Here is an 11101-nt window from a genome sequence, read left to right on the forward strand (position 1 = left end):
TAATGAATTCAACCCTTCTCACTCAATTCAAGCCTATAAGTTTGTGCAATGTTCTGTATAAGATCGCATCGAAGGTGGTGGCAAACAGATTAAAACAAATTTTGCCAGACATTATATCTGAGGAGCAGTCGGCTTTTGTCCTAGGGAGGTTAATCACAGATAACATTATTTGTGCTTATGAATGTCTACATTTTATGAAGAGAAGAAGGGCCAAATCCAATAGTCATTGTGCACTAAAGTTGGATATGATGAAAGCCTATGACAGACTAGAGTGGGACTATTTGGAGGCTATTATGATTAAGCTTGGTTTTGCACGGACATGGACTGATATTTTGATGGGCATGATCAAGTCGGTGTCCTTTTCAGTTTTGTTTAATGGAGAAAAATTGGACCAGTTTAAAACCACCAGGGGTATCCAACAGGGAGATCCAATCTCCCCTTACCTCTTCTTGATAGCAGCGGAGGGCCTTTCGTGCCTTTTGAAATCTGGAACTCAGTCATCGCATTTGGTGGGAGTACAGGTGGCTCCGACAGCCCCAGTTGTCAACCATTTTCTCTTCGCCGATGACAGCTTGCTGCTTTTTAAGGCGAGCGATGAGGGGGCGGCTGAAGTATCAAACCTGTTGACTACTTACTGTAACGCTTCGGGTCAGAGGGTGAACAATGAGAAATCATCCATATTTTTCAGCAAGGGATGCCCTCAATTTGTTCGAGATAGTATAAATAATTCTATTAATGTGCACAATGAACAACTTAATGAAAGGTATTTGGGTATGCCGACGGATGTGGGTCACTCAAGGAACGGAACCTTTAAATATATGAGAGATAGAGTTTGGGAAAAGATCAAGGGATGGATGGAAAAACTATTGTCGTATGCAGGGAAGGAAGTTTTGATAAAAGCAGTTTCCCAAGCAATCCCAGTGTATTCTATGACATGCTTCAGGTTACCACGTGGCATTTGTGAGAGCGTGACATCTATGATTCGATAATTCTGGTGAGGTAGTAAACGGGGCAAGAGGAAGCCATGCTGGGTCTCATGGGACATATGTACTAAACCTAAATCTTTGGGAGGCCTAGGCTTTCGAGACATCGAGCTTTTCAATTTGTCCCTCCTTGCAAGACACGCATGGCGGTTGATTGAGTGCCCAAGCACTTTGAGCGCAAGAATACTAGAGGCAGTGTATTTTCCATCGATTTCACTTTTAGAAGCTGAACTGGGAGCTCACCCTTCACAGATATGGAGGGCCATTTTGGACGGGCATGATGTGATTGCTCAGGGTATTATAAGAAGAATTGGGACAGGACAAAGTACTAGTATTTGGCAGCATAACTGGCTGCCACGTTCTGGACTAATGAGGCCGATCACGTCACTAGTACCCCAGCCGCCTCTTTTAGTTTCGGAACTGATTGATGCCTCATCGTCCTCTGATACGTCTCCGTCGTATCTACTTTTCCAAACACTTTTGCCCTTGTTTTTGACTCTAACTTGCATGATTTGAATGGAACTAACCCGGACTGACGCTGTTTTTAGCAGAATTGCCATGGTGTTATTTATGTGCAGAAACAAAAGTTCTCGGAATGACCTGAAACTCCACGGAGCGTCCTTTTGGAAATAATAAAAAATCCTTGCAAAAGATGAAGACCAGGGGGCCCACACCCTAGCCACGAGGGTGGGGGGGGGCGCCCCTACATCATGGGCCCCCTGGAGCTCCTCCGACCTCAACTCCAACTATATATATTTGGTTTCGGGGAGAAAAAAATCAGAGAGAAGAATTCATCGTGTTTTACGATACGGAGCCGCCGCCAAGCCCTAAAACCTCTCGGGAGGGCTGATCTGGAGTCCGTTCCGGGCTCCGGAGAGGGGAATCCGTCGCCATCGTCATCATCAACCATCCCCCATCAACAATTTCATGATGCTCACCGCCGTGCGTGAGTAATTCCATCGTAGGCTTGCTGGACGGTGATGGGTTGTATGAGATCTATCATGTAATCGAGTTAGTTTTGTTAGGGTTTGATCTCTAGTATCCACTATCTTCTGAGATTGATGTTGCTATGACTTTGCTATGCTTAATGCTTGTCACTAGGGCCTGAGTCCCATGATTTCAGATCTGAACCTATTATGTTTTCATCAAGATATGAGAGTTCTTGATCCTATCTTGCAAGTCTATAGTCACCTATTATGTGTTATGATCCGTTAACCCCGAAGTGACAATAATCGGGATACTTACCGGTGATGACCGTAGTTTGAGGAGTTCATGTATTCACTATGTGTTAATGCTTTGGTCCGGTACTTTATTAAAAGGAGGCCTTAATATCCCTTAGTTTCCATTAGGACCCCACTGCCACGGGAGGGTAGGACAAAAGATGTCATGCAAGTTCTTTTCCATAAGCACGTATGACTATATTCGGAATACATGCCTACATTACATTGATGAATTGGAGCTAGTTCTGTGTCACCCTAGGTTATGACTGTTACATGATGAACCGCATCCGACATAATTCTCTGTCACCGATCCATTGCCTACGAGCTTTCTATATATTGTTCTTCGCTTATTTACTTTTCTGTTGCTATTGCTATCATCACTAAAAAATACCAAAAACATTACTTTTGCTACCGTTACCTTTTGCTACTATTACCACTACTATCATATTACTTTGCTACTAAATACTTTGCTGCAGATATTAAGTTTCCAGGTGTGGTTGAATTGACAACTCAACTGCTAATACTTGAGAATATTCTTTGGCTCCCCTTGTGTCGAATAAATAAATTTGGGTTGAATACTCTACCCTCGAAAACTGTTGCGATCCCCTATACTTGTGGGTTATCAAGACTATTTTCTAGCGCCGTTGCCGGGGAGCATAGGTCTATTCTTTGAGTAACTTAGGATTTATATCTGCTTATCATTATGAAGAACTTGAAAGATCCAAGAACCAAGATTTATCCCTCAACTACGAGGGGAGGTAAGGAACTGCCATCTAGCTCTGCACTTGTTTCACCTTCTGTTTTGAGTAAGCTTGCGACACCTAAACCTACTTCTGCTATTCGTTCTGATATGTCGCATGTTATTGATGATGCCACTTCTGCTATGCATGATACTTATGATGAAACTACTTCTATGCTTGATACTACTGTGCCACTTGGTGAATTTCTTGATGAACAACTTGCTAGGGTTAGAGAGAATGAAAATATTGAATCTGATAATATTGATGAAAGTGATGATGAAGACTCACCTGATATTCCCGAGGGTTATGTTTTTGAAAAAGAAGCTGCTTTAGCTATTTTAGCTTGCAAAGATAGATACAAACTCAAGAGGTTATTAGTAAATGGAATAAGCAATCTCTAAATGCTAGGATGAAACCTGACCCTGCTTTTGCTAATTCACCTATCTGTGTTACTGATAAGGATTATGAATTCTCTATTGATCCTGATATAATTACTTTGGTTGAATTTGATCCTTTTCATGGCTATGAATCTAAAACTATTGTGGAACATCTTACTAAATTAAATGATATAGTCACCCTGTTCACTAATGATGAGAGAACTCGCTACTTCTATATCCTTAAAATATTTCCGTTCTCATTAAAGGGTGATGCTAAGATATGGTTTAATTCTCTTGATCCTGGTTGTGTGCGTAGTCCCCAGGATATGATTTATTACTCCTCTGCTAAATATTTCCCTGCTCATAAGAAACAAGCTGCTTTAAGGGATATATATAATTTTGTGCAAATTGAAGAAGAGAGTCTCCCACAAGCTTGGGGGAGGCTTCTCAAGTTACTTAATGCTTTGCCTGATCATCCTCTTAAGAAAAATGAAATACTTGATATCTTTTATAATGGACTAACCGATGCCTCCAGAGATTACCTGGATAGTTGTGCTAGTTCTGTTTTCAGGGAAAGAACGCCGGATGAAGCTGAAATTCTATTGAATAATATGTTGACAAATGAAAATAATTGGACACTTCCTGAGCCACTTCCTGAGCCAGCTCCTGAGCCTATTCCTAAACCCACTCCGAAGAAAAGGGGTATTCTATTTCTCAGTCCTGAAGATATGCAAGAGGCAAAGAAATCTATGAAAGAAAAAGGTATTAAAGCTGAAGATGTTAAGAATTTACCTCCTATTGAAGAAATACACGGTCTTAATTTACCGCCTGTTGAAGAAATATATGATCTTAATCCTTCACCTATTAAAGAAGTACATGGTCTTGATAACCCGACACAGGTAGTAAAGGTAAATTCTCTCTATAGATATGATAAAGCTAAAATCCCATTTACTAAATTTGCTAGCCCATGCTTAGATGAGTTTGATAAATTTATGGTTAAGCAAGAAGATTTTAATGCTTATTTTGGTAGACAATTGAAATACAATTCAAATATGCTTGAACACTTGGGTGATTATATGGCTAACGTCAAAGGTGAACTTAAACTTATTAGTAAACATGCTTCTATGGTTACCACTCAAGTAGAACAAGTACTTAAGGCTCAAAATGATTTACGCAATGAATTGAATAGTAAAAATAATGATAATGCTGTTAGAGTTATGACTAGAGGTGGTAAAATGACTCGGGAACCTTTGTATCCTGAAGGCCATCCTAAGAGAATAGAGCAAGATTCCCAGAGAAATAATATAGATGCACCTAGTCCTTCTAAAAGGAAGAAAAAGAAAAATGATAGGACTTTGCATGCTTCTAGTGAACCTGTTATTGAAACACCTGAGAATCCAAATGATATTTCTATCTATGATGCTGAAACACAATCTGGTAATGAACCTGAAACTAGTGATAATGTTAATGATAATGTTCATGATGATGCTCAACCTAGTAATGATAATGATATAGAAATTGAACCTGCTGTTGATCTTGATAACCCACAATCAAAGAATCAACGTTATGATAAGAAAGACTTTGTTGCTAGGAAACACGGTAAGGAAAGAGAGCCTTGGGTTCAGAAACCCATGCCTTTTCCTCCCAAACCATCCAAGAAAAAGAATGATGAGGATTTTGAGCGCTTTGCTGAAATGATTAGAGCTATATTTTTGCGTATGCGATTAACTGATATGCTTAAAATGAATCCTTATGCTAAGTACATGAAAGAAATTGTTACAAATAAAAGAAAGATACCAGAAGCTGAAATTTCCACCATGCTTGCTAATTATACTTTTAACGGTGGAATACCAAAGAAACTTGGAGATCCAGGAGTACCCACTATACCATGCTCCATTAAAAGAAACTATGTTAAAACTGCTTTATGTGATCTTGGAGCCGGTGTTAGTGTGATGCCTCTATCTTTATATCGTAGACTTGATTTGAATAAGTTGACACCTACTGAAATATCTTTGCAAATGGCTGATAAATCAACTGCTATACCTGTCGGTATTTGTGAGGATGTGCCTGTTGTAGTTGCAAACATTACTATTTTAACGGACTTTGTCATTCTTGATATTCCCGAGGACGATAGTATGTCTATTATTCTTGGAAGACCTTTTTTGAACACTACAGGGGCTGTTATTGATTGCACTAAAAGCAATGTCACTTTTCATGTTAATGGTAATGAGCATATGGTACACTTTCCGAGGAAACAACCTCAAGTTCATAGTATCAACTCTATTGGAAAAATTCCATCGATTATATTTGGAGGTTTTGAATTTCCTCTTCCTACTGTCACGAAGAAATATGATATTCTTATTATTGGGGATGTGCATATCCCCGTTGAGGTAACATAGCGTTATTCAAAATTTCTCCAATTCCATGTTATTCGGAATGAGTTCGTTAAAAAGACTTGATCAACCTTGTTAGTGGATTCCTTTTGATGATCATGAGATGGATGAAACTAGAAGGCACAACCTTCTGTACCCTCCTTTTACTTTTTATTATTTGTATTAAATAAAATAAAAATAGTGTTTTCTGCCTGTTATCTGATTATCCATGCAATATAAAAATACCCAAAAAATAAAAGTTCTCCAAATGTCCTGAAATTTAAATATGATTTTTTTTGGAATATTTGAGAATATTTGGCACTGAGAACATATCAGGAGGAGCTGGCACCTAGCCACGAGGGTCAGGGGCGCGCCCTACCCCCATGGGCGCGCCCCCTGCCTCGTGGGCCCACGGTGGCCCTCCTCCACTTATTCCTGCACCCACACACTTCTTCTTCCTCCCACAAACATGAATATCCAGCTCAAGCACGAGTTCTAGCTCATTTTGCTGCCATTTTCGATCTCCTTGCTCAAAGCACCTCTCACAAAACTGCTTGGGGGATTGTTCCTTGGTATGTGACTCCTCCATTGGTCCAATTAGTTTTTGTTCTAGTGCTTTATTCATTGCAAATTTGTGCTGCTTAGGTGACCCTGTTCTTGAGCTTGCATGCCAAATTTATTTGGTCAAAAGTAGTTTTGATGCATGATATAGGCACTAGGCACTTGTAGGAGTAGTTGCTATCAATATTATTAAGCTTTGTTCACTTTTATTTTGAAGTTACTAAAAATTTCAGAATTTTTCAGAAAATAATGAAGAGATTTTTGAGGGGCTCATCGAGCCGAAGCTCGAAGGAAAAGGCACAGAAGCCCAAGTATAATTTGCCTCACACCGCGGAGGTTCGGCCGTGTGAATGGCCTTCCGATGATTTCTTGAGAGCAGCCGGGATTTATGATGATTTTTATGAATTGTCTGAGAATGTAGGCCTCACCGCCTTCCTCCACGACCAACGTGAACAATATCTCTTACTCATAAATATCTTTGTGCAAAACTTTCATTTCCATTCTAGGAGCTCACCACCTACGGTGGTGTTTTATTTATATGATGAGCATAAGGAGTTATGATTTTTGTCGGGTTTGTTTAGTCCCTTTCGAGGGCACGACAGAGGAACCACACCGCAGCGATGTGGATGGGTTTATTGATACCATCACTGTAGGGGAAACGAGGAAGGTTTCCGATGCACGAATCACTAGCATACATTTTCCTGTTTTACGCTACTTTGCAATATTTGCTAGTCGTTGCTTAATTGGTCGCGGAAACTGTGGAAACCTTAGTGTTCCTGATATTATTATCTTGTTCCACGGTTTATTCAGTGATAACTCTGTTAGTATGGGCGGTATTATTGCTAAACGGTTAAATCTGAACCGTACAAAGGGCCCCATCTTTGGAGGCATCTATGCTTCACGACTAGCTGCACATTTTAACATACCTATTAGGCATTATGAGAAGGAAGAAAAATTGCTGCCTCGTGTTTATTTAGATTATAAGAGTATGGTAGCACACGATTTTACTGTTAAGAATAGGGATGGGGAGCTTAAATACAAATTGTTCTTTGATAAACATCATCCTGAGACTATTACCCTGCCTGCTCCTTCCTTGTTTGATTTATTTGCAGGCCAGTACCTTGTTTCATTAGAGGCTATTCACGCCTATCGGAACCCTACATCAGCCACAGAGCCAGAGCCGGAACCACAAGTTGATCCTCCACGTCAGTCTAATTACCATTGGGATCCGGAAATGATTGCCAACCAGTGGTAGTCAGAGTCTTCTTCTTCTCAATACGACCCCAACTATTATTATGGATATCCGCCAGGCCAGCCGTGGCCATAGACCAGCTTAGGCCAAAAGCCTAAGCTTGGGGGAGTACGTATTTCTCACCGACATTACATTTTATGCTCACACACTCATTGCTAGATGTCGGTGCTCATACTTTTTCATTGTATCATCCATGCTAGTTTATTTCCTTTTTATGCTTTCTTCTTGTGTGTTTGATAAACCTTAAGAAAAAAAATTTAGTTGTAGCTTCCAATTAGTTTACTTTCCATGCTTGTAGTAGTAATTAAAAAGAAAACCCAAAAAGATTTTCTGTTCTTCTTTTGCTTGTTGGGAGCTTTCCCGTGTAAATAGTTTTATTTCTTTTCTTTTCTTTGGGGGTCGATAGGAGAAGACCATGATTAAATTGTTGAAGTGGCTCTTATATGCATTATTGTTGATCTGACAAAAGAGCCCATATTGCCTTGCCTTCTCCTGTTTATTGAATGCTTACAGATTCCAGCTTAGTCCAATGCACGTGCATTATTATTATTATTATTATTATTATTATTATTATTATCCACATTGTTCGGTCGTGCAAGTGAAAGGCAATAATGATGATTATATGATGAACTTATTGAGATGAGAAAAGCTGGTATGAACTCGACCTCTCTTGTTTTTGTAAATATGATTAGTTCATCGTTCCTGATTCAGCCTATTATGAATTAACATGTTTGCAATGACAACTAGAGATCATAGTTTATTGTGCCATGCTTGATTAGCTAGGAGCTTATAATGGTTTACCTTGCGTGCCGACATGCTATTAAAATGGTTGTGATGTGGTATGATAGGGTGGTATCCTCCTCTGAATGATTTAAGTGACTTGACTTGGCGCATGTTCACGCATGTAGTTGAAACAAAATCAACATAGTCTTCACGATATTTATATTCATGGTGGATTATATCCTACTCATGCTTGCATTCGGTGTTGATTAATTTTAATGCATGTTCATGACTGTTGTCGCTCTCTAGCTGGTCGCTTCCCAGTCTTTTGCTAGCCTTCACATGTACTAAGCGGGAATACTGCTTGTGCATCCAACTCCATAAACCCCAAAGTTATTCCATATGAGTCCACCATACCTACCTATACACGGTATCTACCTGCCGTTCCAAGTAAATTTGTATGTGCCAAACTCTAAACCTTCAAATAAATATCCTGTTTTGTATGCTCTAATAGCTCATGTATCAACTAGGGATGTCCGTATCTTCCATGTTAGGCGGGTTATTCTTAAGAGGAGTGGACTCCGCTCCTCACTCACGAGAAAGTGGCTGGTCACTGGGATGCCCAGTCCCATGCTTTATGCAAACTAAATTAAAATAATTGCAAACAAAACTCCCCCCGGGACTCTTGTTAGTTGGAGACACTCGTTGTTTCGAGCAAGCCATGGATTGATGCTTGTTGGTGGAAGGGGGACTATAAACTTTACCATTCTGTTTGGGAACCGCCTATAATGTGTCTAGCATGGAAGATATTGCCTTCTCTTGGTTGTTATGTTGACAATGAAAGTATACCGCTCAAAATAATATTCATCTCTATTTCAAAACCGAGCTCTGGCACCTCTACAAATCCCTGCTTCCCTCTGCGAAGGGCCTATCTATTTACTTTTATGTTGAGTCATCATCTTCTTATTAAAAAGCACCAGTTGGAGAGCACCGCTGTCATTTGCATTCATTGCTATTAGTTTACATTGAGTATGACTTGACTGGATCTCTTTTACCATGAATTACAATGTCTAGCCAGTCCTTAATCTTTAAAGGTGCTCTGCATTTATGTTTTGCGGTCTCAGAAAGGGCTAGCGAGATACCATCTTGTTATATCATATTATGATTGTTTTGAGAAAGTGTTGTCATCCGAGATTTATTATTATTGCTCGCTAGTTGATTATGCCATTGATATGACTAAACATGAGACCTATGCATTATTGTGAATATGGTTAGTTTATAATCTTTGCTGAAAACTTGAATGCTGGCTTTACATATTTACAACAACAAGAGCAAACAGAGTTTGTAAAAGTTTTTCTTTATCACTTTCAGTTTATCAACTAAATTGCTTGAGGACAAGCAAAGGTTTAAGCTTGGGGGAGTTGATACGTCTCCGTCGTATCTACTTTTCCAAACACTTTTTCCCTTGTTTTGGACTCTAACTTGCATGGTTTGAATGGAACTAACCCGGACTGACACTGTTTTCAGCAGAATTACCATGGTGTTATTTATGTGCAGAAACAAAAGTTCTCGGAATGACCTGAAACTTCATGAAATGTCTTTTCGGAAATAATAAAAAATCCTTGCAAAAGATGAAGACCAGGGGGCCCACCACCTGTCCTCGAGGGTGGGGGGCGTGCCTGCCCCCCTAGGGCGCGCCCCCTACCTCGTGGGCCCCCTGGAGCTCCTCCGATCTCAACTCCAACTCTATATATTTGATTTCAGGGAGAAAAAAACCAGAGAGAAGAATCCATCGCGTTTTACGATACGGAGCCGCTGCCATGCCCTAAAACCTCTCGGGAGGGCTGATCTGGAGTCCGTTTGGGGCTCCGGAGAGGGGAATCCGTCGCCATCGTCATCATCAACCATCCTCCGTCACCAATTTCATGATGCTCACCGCCGTGCGTGAGTAATTCCATCGTAGGCTTGCTGGACGGTGATGGGTTGGATGAGATCTATCATGTAATCGAGTTAGTTTTGTTAGGGTTTGATCCCTAGTATCCACTATGTTCTGAGATTGATGTTGCTATGACTTTGCTATGCTTAATGCTTGTCACTAGGGCATGAGTGCCATGATTTCAGATCTGAACCTATTATGTTTTCATCAATATATGAGAGTTCTTGATCCTATCTTGCAAGTCTATAGTCACCTATTATGTGTTATGATCCGTTAACCCCGAAGTGACAATAATCGGGATACTTACCGGTGATGACCGTAGTTTGAGGAGTTCATGTATTCACTATGTGTTAATGCTTTGGTCTAGTACTCTATTAAAAGGAGGCCTTAATATCCCTTAGTTTCCATTAGGACCCCGCTGCCACGGGAGGGTAGGACAAAAGATGTCATGCAAGTTCTTTTCCATAAGCACGTATGTCTATATTCGGAATACATGCCTACATTACATTGATGAATTGGAGCTAGTTCTGCATCACCCTAGGTTATGACTGTTACATGATGAACCGCATCCGACATAATTCTCTATATATTGTTCTTCACTTATTTACTTTTCCGTTGCTATTGCTATCATCACTACAAAATACCAAAACATTACTTTGCTACCGTTACCTTTTGCTACTATTACCACTGCTATCATATTACTTTGCTACTAAATACTTTGCTGCAGATATTAAGTTTCCAGGTGTGGTTGAATTGATAACTCAGCTGCGAATACTTGAGAATATTCTTTGGCTCCCCTTGTGTCGAATCAATAAATTTGGGTTGAATACTCTACCCTCGAAAACTGTTGCGACCCCCTATACTTGTGGGTTATCAACAATGTTTTTAGGGCTTGATGGCGAGCGAAGGATCGTCGTCGTGGCTGGAACAGGTGGATCCT

This window comes from Triticum urartu, chromosome 5 (assembly GCF_003073215.2).
Source record: "Triticum urartu cultivar G1812 chromosome 5, Tu2.1, whole genome shotgun sequence".
Taxonomy (NCBI): domain Eukaryota; kingdom Viridiplantae; phylum Streptophyta; class Magnoliopsida; order Poales; family Poaceae; genus Triticum; species Triticum urartu.